The sequence below is a fragment of the Pteropus vampyrus genome, unplaced genomic scaffold, assembly GCF_000151845.1.
Source record: "Pteropus vampyrus isolate Shadow unplaced genomic scaffold, Pvam_2.0 Scaffold93, whole genome shotgun sequence".
Taxonomy (NCBI): Eukaryota; Metazoa; Chordata; class Mammalia; order Chiroptera; family Pteropodidae; genus Pteropus; species Pteropus vampyrus.
In genome coordinates this window covers 1999620-2005538 of record NW_011888874.1, presented here as the reverse complement: position 1 = coordinate 2005538, position 5919 = coordinate 1999620, and positions in this window count along the sequence as shown.

Below are 5919 nucleotides of genomic sequence, written 5' to 3'. Positions count from 1 at the left end.
GTGGAGAGGAGAATGCACAAGTCTGACTTAATTCTTGACTTTGTTGAGTCATGACCAAAATGGAGTGTTGAAGGCATGGCCTGAGCATTTAGGCTCTTTCATTGAGAAAGGACTTCATCAGAGCTGCCTCGTAAGAGTGAGCACGTTGTGCAGTGTGCATCTTCAGGGGTACAGTTTGCACCGCAGCCAGGGCCTCCCGCAGAGCCCTAACTGCAGTTTTCCGAGGATGAGGTCACCTATATGAGGGGTGGAGCCATGCAGTCTGCATCCCACAGGACAAGGTTTGTCTTTTTATTTTTTATCTGTAATACGTAACCTGGGACAACACATACCTGAGTGTTCAGATGATTTTTATAATGTCGATGATGAAAATGTCTTTTATTCTAGTCTCTTTATTTAAAAGTCAATAGAATAGAGGCTGAGGCCACCAGTCTCAACCTGGCCCCACTTGGAACAATGAATATGCGATTTTGGGAGTCTGGTATTCATGGGGCTGGCTGTGCGAGAATCACCATGTGCCTGCTTAAAGGGCGGAGCAGAGAGGACCAGTGGGGACGAAGGAGCCAAAGTCCTTCTCTCTCCACGAAGAGGTGTGTGAACAAGACATGCAGTCTTACTTTGTGAGTGACAGGACAAACCCAGCAGGCGAGTGTGTTTATTCCCACTAATGGCTTACGTGTGTGTGTGTGTGTGTGTGTGTGTGTGTGTGTGTGTGGTGTGAATGGACAACACAAAAAAAGAATGTGAAAGGTGATTTAACAGGCAGTACATCGCATATGAAAATGCTGGCAGCACATCTCTACGCGCCTTCTTCAGAGTCCAAGTTTCAGTTTACAGAAAACACCCAGGTCCATTAGAATTTGGATTTTTGTCATGCCTGATTTTTTTTTTTTTTTAAATTTTCAAAGCTCTGGGTTGCGTAGTTAGTATCATCTTCACAACATTCTGGACCGTTCTGGACTTTCTGGGTAAATTAGCCTGTTTTTCTCCCTCCCCCTTCATGACCAGGTCTTTCTGCTAAGAGCTATAAAAAGCTTCGTTTCGCGGCGCTTCCGCGGATGCCGAAAACTATGGTGTCAAACGGCTGACGGACACAAGAGGGCGGTGTGTGCCCGCGTCAGCCTGGGCAAGGACGAGGCATCCCACCCTCTGCGGGAATTTTTAGCTTAACTCCTGGACCTAACTGGGATTAATAAAATATGTGGGAGGGGCGAGATTGGCCCCAAACCCTCATCAAAGAGGCCCAAGTCGGAGTGGGGAGGCAGCGTGTGAGGAGCAGGAGGAATTTTTATCCTCGAGTGCAGAACGGTGGAGCGGTCTGTGCAACGACCTAGACGAACAGAGATGGTCATCGGGTCTCGTCCTCTGTCGGGATATTCAGAACCGCCGAACCGCAGAGACTCAGCAGTCGTCTTGGAAAACGTTATTCTGAGAAAGCCTCTTATTCATTCGAGGAAAATTTACTGAATGCTGGCTCTGCGCCAGGCATGAGCCCAGGAGCTCAAATGCAGCCTTGGGTCAGAGAGCCCAGGCCCCTGCCCTCCTGAAGTTCCCTTTCTAATGGAAAAGAGTGAGTAAACAAGACACAAATCAATAACCCCAGGCATATATTTCCACCGGATTCCGTTTCTGTTCCCTCAGAGCCAATCCCCAACCAGAACTAGCTGCATTATCTATTCTTGTTCCGAAAGAGAATGCAAGTCACACATATTCAGTTCCAACCATGGCTGCAGGCCACATTTTAGAGGTACCATCTGCTTCTAGTTGCTCTGACTGTTTTAATGGAGAGGGGTGATGGCAACAGCCTTCTACAAATGAAAAGAGTTGATGGAAGTATTGAGTCTTTGCCATAGAGATGGTCCCTGGCTTGGCCTGGGGCCCACTGATTTTTGGGTTTACTCAACAAAGCGAACAATGCATGCCTCCTCTGCCTGGAACCCTCCCTAATCTCCTTAGCCAGCAGCAAGCTCTGACTCCTCTAAATCCCACACAATATAGCACTTCTGTGGGAAGCCAGGGCTACCCCAAACCCCTGCCCAGGCCAACATGTTTATTCTCTTTGCCAGCATCTTAGCATTTTAGAGCTGCTTGCCGTTAGCTACTTTAAAAATGGAGATTTGAGAAAATGAGGAAGAGAAAGGCCACATCCGTTTTGTAAACTATTCCCCCCTCCCTATACACACGTGACACCCAGTAAGATGGTACCACCCGCAGACCCTCCCATGACAGACGTTTTTTCTTGCTGTGAATGATGCAATCGCAAACTCTCTAGGGCCCTGCGATGTCCGCCTTGTTATCCCTTGAAGTCAAGGTCCCATGTTAAAGTTCAGGGTGTATCATCGGTGGCACGTGACTCGTCTTACAAAAGAGGTCAAAAGGCACGGCAAAAACCAGCTTTTCAGCTGCGACCGAGTATGCAAACCGGCACACCTCTCTGCTTAGGCTGATGTCTTCCACGTGCTGCTGTGAGCTGTTCTGCCGCTCATCTGTCGTGTAATTCCTTTGGCGTCGCTGATCTTGCCATTTTCCGGCACAGTGGTATTTCCAGGTCATTGCCAGGCAACCGGGAACCATCGGTGAAAAGAGCAGTGAAAAATGTACCCCGATGGCAACACCATGTTTCTCACCAAGAGTAAGACTCTTGAATTTTGTCAGTCAACTCAGAAGAAGCAAAATAATAATAATAAAAAAAGCTCCTTACTTAGTTGGATGAGGACAGAAACTGGATGCAATGACTAAAAAGGGCTTAGGTTAGTCGAATAGGTTGGCAGCAAGAAGGAAGATATCATTCTAAATAGGTCCAGCTCTTTGCTCTATCTCGGTTTGGGTAAAGAGTCCAAATTCTGCCAGATGTGCATTTCTTAATCTGTCAGTACCACGCCTCTTGCCAGGAGTCTTCATTCTACCCATCAGGCATAATTTTCAGACTTTGTGTTTCCCGTCAGGAAAAATATAATTCATCATTTTCCTCAGGCCTTGAGAAAATGTCTTACTTTAGAGGAAAAGTGGCAGAGGGGAGTGACTTCGTGACAAAAAAAAAAAAAAAAAGTAATACAGCCTTTTCTTTTCTATAATTTAAAAATTACTTATTTTAGAGTAATATGCACACATGGTGCAAAATTCAGAGAGTTCAAATGTGAATACAGTAGAGGAATCCCATTCTAGAGGTAATCTCTGTATAAATTAGTAGAGATATTCTTCATATGTTTTTTGAGAGTATATTTGTTCTGATTTCTAAAATCAGATGAATTCTCGAAGCAATATATTAAGTATACATTAAATAAATATACTAAATAATTCTAGCATGTGGAACTGTGAGAAAATATATTTCTGTTGTTTAAGCCAAAAATAAAATAAAATAAAAAATACTAAATGCACCAAAATGGTTTGTCCAATTAAAGCCCTGACACTATAATTTGATAGTCTTCCCCCACCCTCCTCCTTAAATTGCTCTAACAGAAATGTGACTGAATTTATAATCAGTCTGGAAACACTTTGAGTATTCTGGAATCTGATCCAGCATGTTTCTTGTTCCTTACTACCCAGTTCATCATTTCTTAGCTGTGATTATTAGTCATTTCCCTTTGAAATGGAGAGGAAGGCGACAAACTTTGAAAATGAGGAAATAGAGTTGGTTTTTTTTTTTTAAACACAAGGTCTTTTGTGTTAGGAAGACCTAGGAGAGAAGCTAGTTGGAGGTCCAAGTGGTCACACTCCAAGAGAGGACATTTGGTGATTGGGGCTGCATTGGGAGTTCCAGGGAACCAGGTGGATACGGGAGGACACATCAGTTGTGCTCCTGAAGCTTAAAGTTGAATGGAACCATAGCAGCTGGTCCAGTGGCCAGATCTAAAATTTAGAGACCCAGCCCAGCCAGACCAAGGCCAGATGCAGCGGGTCTGACCAGCTCTTACTCAGAGACCATTCCCTAGGCACAAGAAATTAGCCACTTATCTCTCTCTCTTCACCCTGCCCTCCTAGTACCAACTCCAAGAGAAAGCTCTCCATGCCTAAGAGTGGATTGAATTCATCTTTTTATTCTTCCATATCATCTAGAAGAATACCCTGTACAAAGTAGGGCCCCCTAAATATTGACCGAAATGAAGAAACGAGAAAAATCAAATTTCTTCTACTCCACATACACTTATTTTCCTGATGCACCATTTGTGTGTTAAAATTCTTGACTTTGATCTCAACTCAAAGATACCCAGACGCTTAATTGTTTTTGCCCGATACTTTCAGATGTCTGAGGGAAGAGTCTGATTCCCTTGCTAAGGGATTTGCTTCAAGAAAAGATGCCTGTCAGCTTTCAAATTCCCCTCCTGGGTGGGAGTGATTCTTGTGTGTGCCTCCTGGCTGTGTTGAAGCTTCAAAACTGTAAGAACTTGTGACTCCGTGACCAATCAAATGTTTCTTTAAAAAAATCTCAGCTTTCTAAATCTTAATGTGTTAACATCCTCACTAATTTCCCAACTGCTTCTTGTGGGTTCAGCCATTTATTTGATGGAAATTTTTTATTTATAGGTTGATAAAATGCATTGTGCCCCCAGGCAGCCAAATGTGTGTCTCACATAATAGGGACCTGCCTCCTCTTCTCTGCAAGCAATGAGGCCAGAGAGGGATTCTGGAGATAGGAGGGGAGTCTTTTCGTTTGGATTTATCGTTGCTACAGAATGTGTTTGGATTCTCGCAGGAGACATGTTTTTTTCGTCCTCATCCCTTCCGTTGACCATACAGGAGAAAGCGTATGGGACTTACTGGGGAGAAATTATTGAGTGCAAAGATGTCGCGTTTCAAATTTTATTCGAGTCCAACATTTCAGGGTAATAACTAAGTGATTTTTACTCTTTAAGGAGAAAGCACAGTTTGGAAAGACAAGCAGCTATGCCCAAGGCACAGCCAACTAGTCCTGCTGCCTCCTTAGATACCTGCGATCTGAGTCATCATCGAGGTTCCATTCTGGCTGCATGTTTGACTCATTTGGTTTTCTGTTCACAGACAAGCAAGGGCAAAACAGACCTGCCAACTCCTACCTCAAACCCACTGAGAAAGCAATAGGATTTCTTGGAGCTTTATTGTTTTTCTTTTTGTTCTCCAAACAGAAGTCCTATTATACAGAAGCATTTCTCTGTGCTAACCTGGTTTGTATGTCAGCTATTATGGAATATGGAAACCGAGACCAAGACCTTGACGTTGAACCCCCAGCCAAATGGAAAGGACTATGCCTATGACAGCCCAAACCTCTGAATTCCGCCTCTTATTTCTGTTGTCAGTACCCCCACCCAGATAGCAAAAAGTTGGAGTGAGGCATTCTGCCTGGTAACCAGGTGGAATAGAAGTTCTCTGTTTAGGGGAACAGCGGGGGAGAACAATGAACATTTTTCCTTCAAGTGTCTACTTCTATTCACCTCGCTGATCCCCACAGCCAAAATGCCTCCACTTCTGCCCCCTCACTATCAATCTGTACACCCTCACCTGGCTTTGTCTTTGCTACCTGCCTTCCCCACCAGAATGAGGGCCCCCTCGGCCCAAGATTAGTCGGGTTCACTTACTGCTGTACCCCCAGTGCCTGAAATAATTCCTGTCCCAGTGCCAGGCACTGTATCAGGCCCTATCCATACACTATACACCTAACACAAGTAAGTGCGAGCATCATCGTTGTACAGGTGAAGAAACGTACTCAAGGTCACGCAGTTAGTAAGTAGTTGACTTGGAATTTGAACCAGGACTGTCTACCTCTGGAGCTCTATCCCTTCCCTTATATGCAAAAACTAAAGAAATAGACCATTCACCCTTCAAATGACTTCAATTTTCTATGCAGAGAACTTAGGAAAATAGGAGGAATGGCTCTCTATATATAATTATGTGTGTGTGTGTGTGTGTGTGTGTGTGTGTGTGTGTGTGTGTGTGTGTGTGTGT